This window comes from Pseudorca crassidens, chromosome 4, assembly GCF_039906515.1.
Source record: "Pseudorca crassidens isolate mPseCra1 chromosome 4, mPseCra1.hap1, whole genome shotgun sequence".
Classification (NCBI taxonomy): domain Eukaryota; kingdom Metazoa; phylum Chordata; class Mammalia; order Artiodactyla; family Delphinidae; genus Pseudorca; species Pseudorca crassidens.
In genome coordinates this window covers 46967250-46984522 of record NC_090299.1, presented here as the reverse complement: position 1 = coordinate 46984522, position 17273 = coordinate 46967250, and positions in this window count along the sequence as shown.

Below are 17273 nucleotides of genomic sequence, written 5' to 3'. Positions count from 1 at the left end.
AATTTGTTTCATGCCTCCTAGGTTCCAAGCTATTTGATAGAGTTAAAACCACAGTGTAGTTCTAGATGGTGGCTACTTTATTTGTGTTCAGGTGAGGACGTTGGTCTTCGGCCAGGTCTGATTACATGACACAGTTGAAACCAGAACCTGAGTTCTCTGACCTCATACCTCATCTGATTCTCCTACACCCACCCTATAGAGTCTCTGGAATTCCCAGTGATCAAGGAATCTATAGTTCATCAGGAAGTGTCACCCTCATACAGATGTCCACATCTCTCTGCACACACTGTTTACATCATCTAAAGGGAGCAGGGGAGAACTAGTATTGACAGTAGCTGTGCCCAATTACTGAAACCGGACCAGCTTCTGGAGCTAGCTTAAACTTTGAGATGATTCTCTAGGGCAGTGGTTTTCAGAGTGTGGTCCCTGGACCAGCAGCATCAGAAACACCAGGGATTATAGTTAGAAATGCACATTTTCAGGCCCCACCTCAGCACACTCAGTCAGAAACTCTGGGGCTGGAGTCCATAAACCTGAGTTCTAATAAGCTGCCAGGTGGTTTTGATACTCACTGAAGCTGGAGAATCACAGCTCTCTAGAGATCCTCTGTGGTTGTATCTAAGTTTGGAGACTCAGGCAGCAATGAATGATAGGTAGCACCTGCTGAATTGACTTCAGCTTCCCATTTCCTGGCATTTGACAAGTGTACATTCCTGATAACCTCTAGGGGGCACCAAAATGTTTTCATGGGCAGCCCCACAGAAGTAACGAGAATTTAGGCTCATTTTCCAAAGAAATGGCCTTGAGAAATGGAAGGAGCTTCCACCTCAGCAAGCTGTTCTAATTGTTATGTCTCAGCCAGGTACCAAATTCATTACACAAGTTTTTTCCAGTTTAGTATTTCATATGTATGGGAATAAAAATGCCTACTTTTCATGATTATCAGGAAGATTAAGATCATATCTGTCAAACTAACAGCACAATACCTCTATGCTAGTGTAGAGGTATTGTGCTGTTAGGTATTTATTTATTAAATAAAGGGCAGTGTAATTATTTTCATCATTACTACTACTACTCAGAGGTGAACATTTCTAAAATATTTTATTTGTATTGTGAGAATAGATTAGATATTTCAATTAACTATTACAATGATCAAGTAGCTCCTGTGCTGAGCCCTGGGAAACCCTGGGAAAGGTATTTTAAGAGTAGAGGAGGGCTTCCCTGGTGGCGCAGTGGTTGAGAGTCCGCCTGCCGATGCAGGGGACGCGGGTTCGTGCCCCGGTCCGGGAGGATCCCACATGCCGTGGCCACGGGGCGGCTGGGCCAGTGAGCCATGGCCACTGGGCCTGCGCGTCCGGAGCCTGTGCTCCGCAACGGGAGAGGCCACGGCAGTGAGAGGCCCGCGTACCGCAAAAAAAAAAAAAAAAAAAAAAAGTAGAGGAAAGATCAAGAACAAAAGAGGGAAGATGGATACAATTAGTTTCATGATAATTATGTCCCATAATACTCTTTTGAAGAGGTGGAGTTGGTTTTCCAGTGACATAATAAAATATCCTGTTGATGGTTTAGTGAAATGAAAATGAAAATCTGAAATTTGGATATGCTGCTAAGTGGGAATGCTTGGGAAGCTCTGGATATATCACTTAGATTTTCTGGACTTAGTTTTTCTCAATTATATAATGTTGGGATTAGACCAGTTGAGCTATAGATCCTTCCCAGTTCTCAGTAATAATGTAACTATATTTATTAAGTAATATCTGGTTCCAGACCCTGAGCTCCTCACCATGTATGTCTCAGCTCCTTTAATTCTGAGACATTAAAGATGTCTCAGTGATGCAGGTTAAAAAACACATTAACATTTAAAAGCCCAAGGGAAAATAAACAGCAAAAATTTTAATAGTTTTATGAGGTTAAAATAAATTTACAAGAAATTAACCTTTGAGGAAAAGGAAATTCAGTTGTAAAAGTAGTTTTAAATTGCCTAATCTTTTGACTTACTAAATTTAAAATGCCTCCTGGATTTTCACAGAAGAAAAATATCTTTCCGTGTTATTTGGGAAAGAGGGGGCAGGGACCCCTCACAACATCTGCAGACTCCTTCTGCTAATTTCAAAAAGGTTGACTGTTCTCATACAGGGTCACAACATCATGCTAAAATTACAAAGAAATTTAACATAAACTAACATAAACTCAAAATCATCTAACATATGTTAGATGAGTTTATGTTCATCTAACATAAACTCAAAATAAATATTTTCAAATCCCAAGGCTAAATATTATATATTTTAGATAAAAATCAAATCTGATTAACAGAGGCAATTCATAACCACTATTGGAAAAATATAGTTCAAAGTGTATACCTGCGTGATGGTCAAAAAGCCATTTACTCATGCAAAATAGTCACATTAATGTCTTAGACCAAGAGTTAGCAAACTTTTTCTGTTAAGAACCAAAGAGTACTTTAGGTCTTGAAAGCCAATAGGCAAAATCAGGGATATTATGAAGACACTTAACATAATAAAGAAAGCAAACAAATTTCCACAACTGTTTTGCTGGTGTAATTAAAAATGTAACTATTGATTACAAATTTTTGTAATACAGATCTACTAATGAGAATTATGGAATTCTTTTGGGAGGGATAACATTCATTTAATTGGGGTCCAAAATAAGTGTTTTCTATCAGCAAATCACTTGCTAAGTTTATTATATAAAAATCGGTTTTAGCTCACTGGTGATATAAAAAAGGGTGGCAGGTCCAGTTTGGCCTTAGTCCAAAGAGGTGGTTGTTCAATGGAGGAGGTCATAGTTTCCTCAAGGGTTATGTTAGAATTCAGAGGGAAGTTGTAAAGATAAGAGCTCTGAGCTCCAAAGTGACTGCTCTGTGACAAGCAGTAAATGTCTTTCTCTGTATTATCTGTGCTCTACTTCTTGAGCTCTGAAATGCAACTCCACAAAAGCATTTAAAGAAAATTTAAATTCATTTCATTTTAATGTAAAATAAATTAGTATAAGATATGCTGCATATCCATTTCTTGCAGGTGCTTATCTGTTGAACCAGATGGTCCTCATGTATAAAATGGAGATAACAATAAGTAACATTTATTAAGTATTTACTATGTGTGGGCATTATTCCAAGTGTTTTACTTCATTTCCTCATTTAATCCTCCTGGAAAACTGTATCATCTTAGAGATGAGGAAGTTAAGGGACAAAATGGTTGAGTAATTTGCTCATGTTACCTTAGGGATGAGGAAAATGAAGCCAAGAAAGGTTAAGTAACCTGTCCAAGGTCATTCAGCTAGAAAAGGGTAGAGCTAGGATTTTAACCCCAGCAGCCAGGGTCCAAAGCTCTAGGCCTCTCACTAATTCATGAATCATAGGAAATTCATGTTAATGAAATGCAAACTATGAATCTGAAAGAACTATATACACTGTAAAATAATGTATTATTGTTCTTATTCGCATTATGGCTATTATTTTTAATGGAAGATGGTAAATGCAAAAACAACATACAAACATTTAGTAGAGAATCACTGGGGTGAATATAATCTGACTTGAGCCAACCCTTTTTATCTCCTTTTCATATTAATAGGATTATTTCATTTCTCTTTCATGACTTGGGCTACACTCTCCTTAGTTACATAAGACAAAAGAAATATTTTTCCCACCAAAACAACATGGAAATTCTACAGCAGATGAGACATGAATGATAAACAAGTCTGTGTAAATTTAGGAAAAACCATAATACAAGAAGAATCTCTAAGTATAAACAAATAAGTTTATTCAATAAATACAATGTTGTGTCTGAAAACCCAGAAACGTTACTTTAGTACTTTCTGGCTACTTGTATCTTGTTGTGTAAGAAATATCAACTCAGGGACTTGCCTGGTGGCGCAGTGGTTGAGAACCTGCCTGCCAATGCAGGGGACACGGGTTCGAGCCCTGGTCCGGGAAGATCCCACATGCCACGGAGCAACAAAGCCCATGTGCCACAACTACTGAGCCCACATGCCACAACTACTTAAGCCTGCGCACCTAGAGCCCGTGTTCCGCAAAAAGAGAAGCCACTGCAATGAGAAGCCCGTACGCCTCCACAAAGAATAGTCCCCCGCTCACTGCAACTAGAGAAAGCCAGAGTAGTAACAAAGACCCAATGCAGCCAAAAATAAATAAATAAATTTATATATACAAAAAAGAAATATCAACTCATAAAGCTGTGTGCTGTTCATTGTGATTATGAGATAACACAACAGAAAAATATCTCCATGTATGGTTTCCCAAACAATGTAATGAAAAATTATGAAAAATAAAATGTGAATCATAATTCTGTTCAAAATAGTATATAAAAATAACTTCTAAAAACTTGTTCATGCATTCTAAGTTGCTTTATTTTGTGATTAAAGTAGGCACTATAGCTTTAAATCTATTCAAGATCATAGCTATAACTCTGTGTGCGCATGTGTGCATGCATGAGTACACAAAAATATATGTGTATATATTTCACTTATATATTCTTCTTCCTTGGCGTCTTTGGCAGGATCTTATTAATTTTCATTTTTCTTCCTTAACCTATCATATGTGGAAAATAAGAGATTATATATTACCCTACTTCAAAGAAGTTGTGAAGATTAAATAAGTTAATACATAAAAGCACTTAGAGACTTCCAGTTCTGGAACAAGATACTATAGGCTAATGTATACCCACTCCTTCCTCTAAGTACAACTAAATGCCCTGGAAATAATTCAACAGACGATGATAAAAGGATTTAAAGAGGTGGAAAGAAAAAGGTGGACTGGCAAGGGGACTCAGGACCTGAGGAATGACAACACTGTGAGTTTCCTAGGTTTTCCTTCTATCTCACATGGTGCCGAGAAAGGGCAAGTCCAAGACCTGGCTTCCCGAGGGGAAGCCCCAGCACCTGCTCCATAGCTAGGGCACCAGCTGGCTGAACCCTACCTGAAGCAGCAGCTTCAAAGCCCCCAAAGCCCAACCCACCACTGCTGCACAAAGGCACCCTAGCAGATAAGCTGACGCACAGCTTATCTCGAGGCAGTGTCATTGGAGCCCAACTTTTCCTGCCCTCCACACAGTGGCATAAGAAACCCAGGCCCAGCATCTTCTGGCTCTCATCCACCCCCTGGCAGAAGATGAGCCAAGACATTACTTCAGCACCAGTAGGAATTGAGCAGGAGACCCAGCAGCACCAGGATAGCAAAACAGGCCAGAATTGCATTGCAAATCTTACGAAAACTAAACTGTCATTAGAGCTAAAACCCACAGAAGTAGGCCAGAAACTATATGCTAAATCTGAACAGGGTGACTACAAGCTAAAATAGAGGATTTAAATAGCATCAAGAGTCTCCTAACAAACAAAATGTCCAGGATACAATAGGAAACTCACTCATCATACCAAAACCCAGGAAAACCACAGTTTGAATGAGAAAGGCAATCAGTTGATATCAATCAGATGGCAGAGGAGGACATCAAGACATCCCAGATGAAAGAATACTAAGAGAGTTTGTCTTGCCAGTTGACCAACCCTAACCAAATAGCTAAAGGAAGTTCTCTAAGACAAAAGGAAATGATGAAAGAAGGAAACTTGTAACATCGGGAAGGAAGAAAAAACAAAGGAGGGAGAAAAATATGGATAAAGACAATACATTTTCCTTCTCTTGTGCTTTCTAAATCCTGTTGATTGTAGAAGCAAAATCACAGCACTGTGTTATGTGATTTTCAATGTATGTAGATGAAATATTGAAGACATTCTATTATAAATAAGTGAGAGAATTACCATTTCCACATTATAAGATTATTTGACTTAGCTCAGAAAAAAATGTGTATTGGGCCTTTTAAACTGCTTGATACTGATCTAGATGCCAGAGAAATAAAGATAGAAAAGACGTAAATCTTTCTGTTGGGGAGCTTGTTGGCTAGCAGGTAGATGATGTAAAAATAAGATTAACAATCACTCTGATGCATGTGATGAGAAATATATATATATATATATATATATATATATAGCAGTGTAACAAAAGCTAGAAGGATAATGCTGTCCTATGATACCAGGAAAAACCCAAGGAAGACAGGACAAAAACTAGAGTTTGAAGAAATGAAAGGAGCTTTCTTGGTGCACAATTTGAATGATTACAGATGCGAACGCACAAAAAACATGATCCAAATGCTTTAGTCTATAAGAAAATATATTATCTCACATCACAATAAACCCAGAGGCAGAATGGCCCCAGAGTTTATAGACTGGGTAGTGTATGTATGTGTTAACAGAAGGCTGAAAAACTCTTACAGAAAACCCGTGATAATAATGTTTATATCTCATTCATGCTTCATGTCTGTACTAGGTCTGTTGCGCTCCATTTCATGTCATTGGCACTGTTTTTCCACATCATCTTCATTCCAAGAACCAGACTCACTAAGCATCCTGTCCTTAAAACATTTGTGATCACCATAGGAGAGGAAAGACAATAGGAAGATTCACCCTTTGGTTTTTGCATGATATACACATGACATACATAACTTCTCACCTTTTCTTGGCCACATAAAGTCACATGACTATATATATATATATATGCACACAAAATAAATGTACATATGATGTACATATGTATATATAAAGATATATTTAAAAATCTTTATACATACATGAGTAAAATTATATATGTGTATATACATATATTTTATAAGGTATTTACTATAAGGAATTGGCTTATACAATTATGGAAGCTGCCACATCCCAAGATCTGCAGTCAGCAAGCTGAATACCCAGGAGATCTGATGGTATAAATTCCAATCTGAAGGTCAGAAGATTCAAGATCAAGGATGAACAAATGTTTCAGTTCAAGTCTGAAGGCAGGTAAAAACAAACAAAGAAACAATGTTCCAACTCAAAGCGGTCAGGCAGGAGGAATTCCCACTTGTGCAGGGGAGGGTAAGCCTTTTTATTCTATTCAGGCCTTCAGCTGATTGGGTAAGGCCCATTCACATTAGGGAGGACAGTATGCTTTGCTCAGTCTATCAATTTACATGCTAACCGCACTTAAAAACACCCTCACAGAAACATCCAGAATAATGCTTGATCAAATATCTGGGCAGCTCATGTCCCAGTTAAATTGACACATGAAATTAATTCTCACACTCTCCAAAGTATTTACACTTGCTGGATTCAGGGTGTGCTTGGGCATCAGAATTTTTTAAGGCTCCCACATGATCTAAGGTGCAGAGTTTAAGAACCACTATGCAAGAGGGTGATGTGCCTTATAGGAGACCGGGGAGTGTGGGATTAACCCTCCCTACTCAGGTAAGTAAGGTGGAAAAGTATTCACAGTGTTTAAAAACCTTAAACATAAAAAATACCCATAAAACCTGCTTAACTGGCAATTAAAAGCTGTAGGACAATGTTGTCTTTCTGTATTTTCAGAATTAAGTTCCAGCTGTTTTGAGAAAGCAACCAGAAGATTGAGAGAAACTGCCAAGTACCCTGGGGAGAAGCTGGGAGTAAAGAGCCACATTAACTTCTGTTATTCTAAAGTCATTGTACCACAAGCAGTGACTGTTAATACTGGAAGTGGAATAAAAGATACCAAATTCAGAACTTCACCTGCTTTTCACAGGGAAAAGCATTGTACTTTTCTGGGTCTGAACTTCATCGCAGGACCAACAAATTTCAAAAACAAATTTGAGACAATATAACATGATTCTTAAGGTTTCCTCACCAGTTTAACCATTAAATGTTTAACTATTTAATTTGGAGAAGACTTCATTTTCATTAAAGAAGCCCGTGTGTTTAATGTCACTATAGCCATCGGGAAAGTCTACCTTATAATGTAGTAAACAACTCCCATCTCTGTATGACTCATAACAACACAAGTTATTTCTCACTCATGCACCTGACTGTTGGGTATTGGCTGTGAGCTTTGTTTCATGGTTTACCCTCTCCGGACTCAGGTTGATGGAGCAGCTACTATCTCAAACATTGCTGGTCATCACATCCCACTTCCAGGGTAACCCACTGACCTGATTTGGTCACATACTCTACTCAACAACAAATGGGACAGGATGTATAATCCTCTACATGCCCAGGAGACTGCAAGCTGGACATATATGGTGAACAGCATTACGGACTATCACTTTCTGCCTTTCGGGTCACCAAAATATTCAACTCACTCTACTTCTCACAGGCAAAATATACTCAGTCCTTCCCAGAGAAGTCAACCCCAAAGTCCCATTTTGCCATGATATCAAATTCAAAGCCTAGGCTCCTTGGGAATGATGCAGGAGATTCCACATCAAATCTGAGTGTGATTTCTCTTGCTCTGGACACTCACGAATAAAAAGATAAGTTACTTTTCCATGCTCTCCAAATATACAATAGTAGAACACGGACAGAGTAACTGTATTAAACACTTCCCTTTGGAAAGAAGAATAGAAAATCCATGGCAGACACTAATCTGATATACAACTATTCTGAAATCTTACCAGGCAGAGGTGGTGAGGACCTTCTACTTTAGAAAACGAGTATGGGATGGAAATGTTCCTGGATTAGACCCTGATTTTGCTTCCCACCAGAGAAGTCTCAAGCCCATTACTTTTCTCCGTGATCTTTGGCTGTGCCCTATTTGTCCCACCTGTGGTGGGCATTCGTTAGGAATATGTTTTCCTTATGTTCTGAGTGGCTTTCTCCTTCTGCTGCATGCCTACCAAAGGAAGGGAACCAAGGGTCATTTTAAGTCTCTTACAGTCTCAGATATTTATAATTTGAGTTTATATTTTCTCTGTACAATTTTCTTAATAATGTTCTAGGGCTTTTAATCTATTTGGTTCAGTTGGCAGTATTTGGTGATAGCTGCCCACACTTCTTTTCCAGATAGGCTTTTTAGATTGGTGGTAATTTTTTGAAAAATTTTGCTCTGCTGAGGCAGTAGTAACTGAAATTGCCAACAAATTTTGTAAAGCAATATTTAAATTCAGAAACAAACTATGGATTTTTTTAACATATCATGTTCAAACAATATAAGGGGGTCCATAGGTAAATTATCAAATCATAGAAAATATTTATAATATTTTGATTTTATGTATTGAATTGTTATCATATCTATTATCTTTTCACCATCTTTTTAAAGTGATATTTAGATCCATCTAAATGGATCTGTAATACAGATCCATCTGTATTACATATTTTGTTCTTTCAAATTTTTTAAAGTTGCATGTTATAGGCAAACCAAAAAGAGCAGTATTTTTTCAATTTTATCAAATTTCTATTCTATCAGGACTATAATTTAATTGCTGTAGTTTAAGGGTACAAACTTTCAATGAGTAGTAAATACATCATAAAGATCTAATGCACACGGGCTTCCCTGGTGGCGCAGTGGTTGAGAGTCCGCCTGCCGATGCAGGGGACACAGGTTCGTGCCCCGGTCCGGGAGGATCCCACCTGCCGCGGAGCGGCTGGGCCCATGAGCCACGGCCGCTGAGCCTGCGCAACCGGAGCCTGTGCTCCGCAACGGAAGAGGCCACAACAGTGAGAGGCCTGCATACCGCAAAAAAAAAAAAAAAAAAAAAAAAAAAAAAAAAAATCTAATGCACACTATAATGAATATAGACAACAATACTGTAATTACATAGTGGGATAAATATTGCTACAAATGCAATCATATTACAATATGTAAATGTATCAATGTAACACATTGTATACCTTAAATTTATACAGCTTATATGTCAAATTTATTCAATAAAAATATGACTATATTTTAATCTTAAAGTGACAAGAAATACAAATCAACAATACAAAGATTTTAAAAAGTCTAATTATGAAGTGGCATAGGATTTGAATAAACATTTCTCCTAAGAAGCTCTACTAATTGCCAATAAGCACATGAAAAGATGCTCAACATCATTAGTCATTAAGGAAATGCAAATCTAAACCACTATGTCATACCACTCGGCACACACTAAGATGGCTATAATCAAAAAGACAAGATAATAGCAAGTGTTAACAAGGATATGGAGAAATTAGAACCCTCATGTATTGTTTGTGGGGATGTAAAATGGTGCCACTAATTTAAAAACTAGTTTGGCAGTTCCCCAGAAAGTTAAAATAGAGTTATCATGACTCAGTAATCCACTCCTAGGTGTATATCCAAGACAACTGAAAACATATGCCCACACAAAAACATGTACACAAGTGTTCATAATAGCATTACTTTTGATAGCTGAAACGTGGAAACAACCCAAGTGTCCATCAACTGTTAAATGGTTAAATAAAATGTGGTACATCTATACATGTGAATATTATTGGGTCATAAAAAGGAATGAAGTTCTGATATATGCTACAAGGTGGATGTAACTTGAAAACATTATGTTTAGTGAAGGAAGACAGACATAAAAGGCCATATTTCTATTTATATGAGATATCCAGAAAAGATATATACACAGAAGCAGAAAATAGATTAGTGTTTTTCAGGAGTGGAGAAAAGTTGCTTTTGGGCAGGGGAGAAAGGAGAAATGACTAGTGGCTGGTGACTAGTGACCAGCGATTGGTAAGGGGTTTCTTTGCAGAATATGGAAATGTCCTGGAATTAGATGGTGGTCATGGTTACACAACTCTGAATATACTAAAAACTACTGAATTGTTCACTTTAAAAAGGTGAATATTACTGTATGTGAATTATATCAATAAATTTGTGATTAAAAAATATGACAAAATTAGATTATGGTGATGGTTGCACAACTCTGTGAATATACTAAAAACCATTGAACTGATCACTTTAAATGGGTGAATTTTATGGTATGTGAAATTATCTCAATAAGTCTGCAAAAAAAAAAAAAAAAAGACCAGGAAACAGTTTCTGTAGAAATTGGTGATTATTGCAATATTCTTTCTCCTTTATAGGCTTAAAACATTTTTGTTTCCTTATTCTAAACTCTTATATTTTGTTGCAATGTCATTTTTGCTGCATATTTCATGTGTAGTTTCTATTGATTTAAAAACACATATAAACAGTTTTTTTTTATATAAGCAGTTTTTAATACGTATTTTTTTAACTTTTAAAAAGTGTCACAGCCAAATTTAGATTTTTTTTTTTTGGTACACTTCTGTTAACCTTTTTACTAACAAGCAACAGTTCGTAATATATAACTTATAGCACATATTCACTATTAATTTAAATCTTCACCTAAGGTCACGTTTCACTCTTTAAGAGTCTTCTGTTAGTTTATCTCTAGTCTTCTAAAACATCTCATATCTTGCCTAATCAAATCCAATTGCTTTAATAATATTTAGTTAACATTATCATCATGTTTCCATGTGTATTTATGAGGTCAATATTTTATATTTGTTTTATCAAGTTATTTGTTCCATCTTTGGACAGATAAAAAAACTGTATGTAATCTCTAAATTTTTCTAAGGAATGTCATTGCTATTAGTAAGTCATGGCCATGTCTCCTAGCAACAAAATCTAACTATATACTGTACATGTTCCTGGGTTTTTGGCCTAGATTCTAATTTGTATACATTTTAAATTATTAATTATGCTAACACTGTTATCATAGCTATAGAAAATCTTTTAAACCAATACTGAAAATTGTTTCTTAGTTCTTAAGCCAGAATGCATACTTGATACATTAGGTGTAAAACCAATGAATTCAACTCTATTATTTTCTTTTGGGAATTCAAAAATAATTATAATAAACACTAGTTGTTCAACATAACTTTTGTCCTTGCTACAATCAAATTGAATTGAATAGTATTTACTTTTTATTTATTTATAATTTCTTATTTTATTACTCATTAAACTAGTAATCTAATATTTATTTCTCCATCCCAGATAGTAAAACTCATTATTTTTAATTTTAACTCTATTTTACATGATCAGTTTTGCTTGCAACAAATTTGGAAATAATTTCTAATAAACTGAGCTTTTTCCTTTCCTTTCTGTAAGTATTGTTCTTTTTGTGCCATAAAAAGCATTCTATGCTCAGCTAATATTAAACATGTGATATTATTATTTTCTATACTGGCAGTAATATGTTGGCATTTACTTACCTTTGTTGAATGTTATTTATTTATATTTACTCAGACTTTTGAATACTAGTAATTGCATTTTTGAATTATTTTTATTTTTTCAATTGGAAAGTGGTATTTTGTGTTTCTCTAATAAGAAACTTGTGTATCCAGTTATGGAGATCTTCACTAGTCAAGGCTGGACTTGAAGATTAGTTGGGAAACATATAATTATAGTAGCAATTCTTTGCCATTGATTTAGAATACAAATGCCAATGTCTACAATTTTTCTCCATTTAAAATAATTTTTATGTAAAATTAAATACTAAATGTTCATCCGTGTGTATCCAGTAAAGTTATATAATCATTGATTTGAGTGAGATTGTGTTTTACTAAAAACACTCTCATGCTGTCAGAAGGATGTGACAGCCATTTTCTAGGATCATAATCTGAAAAACACAGTAATTTTTGTCTTTTTCTTTCAATTTGCCTATTTTATAAATGTAGTTTTCTTCATCCTTTAATAGGGAGACCATTAAAGAGTGTACTTGTTTCTTCTGAGCTGTGAATTTGATGTGGATAATTCTCTTTTTCATTCTCATTGTTTTGGGCTGATATTTACCTTTTCAGTTATTAAAGAAAATGAGGTTGCTGGGATTTCATCTGACCTGTTGTTTATTTTTATGTTTTAACTGGTAAATCTTCATTAAATAAAGAAAATATAGTGCCTTACTTGTAAATTTTACACAGAGCATATTAAAGAAAAGTACGCTCACTTCCATTGTTTCTAGATTTTAAAAATTTTAAGCAAACAGCTCTTCTGAAGATTTTCCATTTCTTTCCTGATCTGCACTTTTCTGTTATCTATTCCTATTATAATCTCAAATTGTACATTCTAAAGGACTAAAAATCACACATCACTTGTTATTCAAAATGCACAAAATGTTATATTTCATCCAAAAGCATAACTAAAAGAAAACGAAAAACATTGAAAGTTACAATTGTTTTCAAGAAGTTACTTTTCTAAAACATTCAAACTTATGTATTAAGTTAAAAAGAAAGATACACTATTTTTCTACAAATATGATATACATTTTAAAATAAAAATTTTAAGTCAAAATTATTTAAAGCAAAATTAAATGTAATTCTAGCATCAGTGCCCATCTGGTGGCCAGCATAAAAATATCAGTACCATGTTTTCCATGTTAGGTATGTATGTTTGTATATAACAGTACCCAAACATACATACATAATACATCTCTCTATATATATATGTAAATCTGTATTTTTAAATTAATATGAAATTTTTAATATTGGGAAGTGTTACGCTATGAGCAACTCAGACATATATACTTATGCATGGTTTATTCACTGTTATCCTTTATGCCCCTATACCAATATATAGATTTGTACTAGAATTGTATATCTGGTATTTTTTGTAGTATCTTTTGTAGTACATTAGTTGCATAAATCTCTGAATGAAGATTTCAGGAAATTCCAAACTTATGGTGCTATTTGCTATGTATAGTGACATTGGTTTATTGCTTCTTTGCATCTGTTCTTCTTGCACCCTTCGTAAATATACTCAGATATTCATTTGGTTGTTTTCTTCCCCTATGCAGTGTATAGGAGTAGAGAAAAGATGACTATTATCACCAGCAATAAGTACAGTCTTTACCTCCTATAAATCATCATCTTCTAATTCTATGGTCTCACAACCATTCATAATTAATTTCAGACTCATGCCTAGAATGGTAGGATAAAAGTATTCTCTCTCTCACTAGCTATAAACAGCTGAGATCTAATTACCTACATAACTCCTAACAAAGCTGACTGTCAGTCCTACAAACTCCAGTGTCACCCTCCTTAAAATGAAACTGACACTCCATCTTGGATGGCAGATAGGAAAGACAAAATAAAAATGAGTCACTGTTTGCATCACCACTTCCTGATGGCCAAGCAAAGGAGCAGGTACATGAACGAACCACGGCTCAACAGATGTGCTCTTCTTGGAATTTTAAACTTGATTGGAGTGACACAAAGAGTAAAAGTGGTTGGTGTTCATCCACCTGGGGAACAGTACCTACAGAGACTATCTTTTGGTTCCTCCTACATAGACCCCTGGATCCATTCTCTTTCCTTTACAAGCCTGATTCTTCAGGTCTTTCTTTGCTCCTTTGAGCTGTGCTGTATCTTTGCAATAAATTGATCTTTGGCTTAAGTTAGTCAGAGTCTTTCAAGTTTAGATTATTGTTTAGCAAATATTCTCTTTATTTTTCCTTCCACTTGGGCACAATATATTTCCTCATTCTATTGATATTGAGCTTGGCTATGTGGCTTGCTTTGGCCAATGGAACTAAGCCTTGTCAAGGCCACTATAGGTCAGCCAGTGCTCTGCTGATCTATAGTTGTGTGAGCATGGATGAATAATGGTTGTTTTAAGCTACAAATTTTGGGATGATTTGATAAAATTTATTATTGTACTAATATATGACTGTTACAGTTTGTTACTTGCAAATATCTGACGTTACTTTCTTTTGCAAAACCAACATTGCAGAGGGATGAAGGAAAAGTAAAGTTAAAAGTCTCACTGGCAGATTCAGCTCCAGCTCCTGCTGTGAGACAGGCCTATATCCAAATCATACTTTCTGTGTGACCAAGACAGCTAGCTAAAATCCAGTAAATCAGTTATCTGGTACTTCTTCTTGAGCAATAGCTTCTTTTAACATATCTCTCAAGAAGTATTGTTACTATAACATGAAAAAGTAATAGGAATGTAAGAGTAATGCCACTCTTAGAGAGTTCTTCACTAAAAGCACATTTAGACCTGTCTGTTTAAGTAGAACATGATACTCTACGGTACCTTTAAAATAGTCAACTTGGCAAAAGCAGCTAGAAAAAAACTTCAAAAATGTTTTTAAAACATGTTTATAGAAGCATTTGGAGCAGGTAATCAGATGCTGTTTTTACCACTACACACTTAGTGGATTGATAGTTAAGCTATTTGCAGTGTTTAGATATTTCTCAACCTCTAAACTATTAAAATTTCAAACCAAAGCAGTAGTCCATATTTAAGGAATGAAGTTTGGTGATTTATTAAAGATATCTATAGATTTGCATAGATAGAGCAATGCTAGGGCTGTCCAAGAGGAAATTCATCCCTCCACCTGATATTTACTCCATCACTGTTACCAAGATTTTGCCCTATAACTTTAGACAGAGTGTAGCATTTTATGATCTTCTACTGGAATAAGTTAACAATATTCCACTTCCACTTCTTGTTTATGAACTATAAGGGAAATGTATTATAATAACTCTATTATTCCATTTGAGGAGGTGCTAAAAGGCATGGGTAAAGCAATTCAATTAATAATTATTTGTGTTTGGCTTTAGAATTCATGTAGTTGGACAAATGTGTCCAGGAACGGATACAGATGTGGGCTCTCAACACTGCTGTTTCAGTCCATATGTATTGAAGGCAGCAGTGTGAGTGCTGATATCGTTCTGAGTAACCAGAGATGATTCAATAAATGTTTATTAACTCACAATGCCATATTTCTCTACTTATGTGTTTACCACAGTTGAAGAATCAAAGTATAAAATTAGATCTGATAGTCTCTCCCAGAGTTTCCCAAGCAAAGCAGATCATTTCTGAACTCAGAGGTGGGTTCAGAGTGGCCTTCAAATGGTTCTCTGTGTCCAGTAGGTCCAAAGAAGATGCTCACTGCTGGCTATTTTCATATATGCCTGTCATGACTGTTCTCAATTTTTTAACGATTGCAGTACCCTAAGTAGGACTTAAGTATTAGTTTCCTGTTGCTGTTGTAACAAGTCACCATAAACTTGGTCACTTAAAAGAACACAGGTTATTATCTTATGATTCTGGAGGTCAGAAGTCCTACAACCAAATTGTAGGTGGGGCTGCATTTTTTCTGCAGGCTCTAGGAGAATATTTCCTTGACTTTTCCGGCTTCTGGAAGCCACTTGAATTCAGTGGCTTGTGATTTCTCCAAGCAAGCAGTGTAGCAGCAGCTTCAAATCTCTCGCTGACTTTTTTTCTCATTGTCACATCTCCTTCTCTGACTTTAGTTCTCCTTCCTCCTTTTTCCACTTATAAGGTTTTTGTGGTTACACTGGACACACCCAGATAATCCAGGATAATAACTCCATATCAAAACCCTTATTTTAATCACATTTGCAAAGTCCCTTTTGACATGGAAGGTACGACGGTCACATGTTCTGATGATTAGGATGTGAACATCTTTGGGGGGACATTATTCTGTCTATCATAAGGACCAAGACTCCAAGGATTATAAAACCCCATTATATTCCAACTGTTAACTGAGAAAAAAATTTTTGGAGAGGAAATACTTGTCTCTGCAGAAAACTTGCTGCTAGCAACACATAAATAGCTTATTATTTACTTGAGAGAAAATAATTGAAATAGTATACATAATTCCTATGTTATTAATAATATGCTCTAAATTTAAAAATTGCCCACTGTTTTAACCACTACTTATCTTGATAATATGTTGCAGGATTTTTCGAGTAGTATTCAGTGTGAGGTAGCATATTACCAAGAAAAAGTCAAGTTACAAGGAATTTATGGGAGAATCTACATTAGTGACAAAAAATATGAATAATTTATATTTAAATTTCAGTGCATACAATTCTGAAGGTTTAGTTATTGGAAAAGTATAATCCCCAAACATAAATATGTGTTGCTATATACTATAGAACTGGTTCAACATTTGCAACAAAACTGATATTGATAAAGCCAAATCTATATAAATTTTTGCAAGAACAGCTGAGGAAAACCACCACCAAATCCAGTAACACTATGGTGCACTGATAGAAAAACATCTTTTCTGAATGTTTTAGAAATATTCTATCAATGTAAACATAAAATAGAAGCTCAAGCATTTCCTGGAGCCAGATTTCTTAGTAAAATGCTCAATTAGAGTATTTCAGTATTTAGCTCTTTCAGTATTTCAGTAATTAGCTCTTTGAAATGAGCTAATTCTAATACAAGACTCCAAAATACATTGACACTTAATAACTCACTCAGTAGATTACTAGTAAGTAGCCCTTAGTTGTATGTAAATCAGGACAGTTCTGAAATATGTTCCATTCACACTTTGAAAGCCCAGAATTTTTTGCCTTTTTCAGAACAGGCTCATGAGGATTCTTGTGCCTTCCAGGGTTGTTATTTTAAGAATCCTTACTTTAGATATCACCCTTCTCTCCTGGAATCCCCTTCC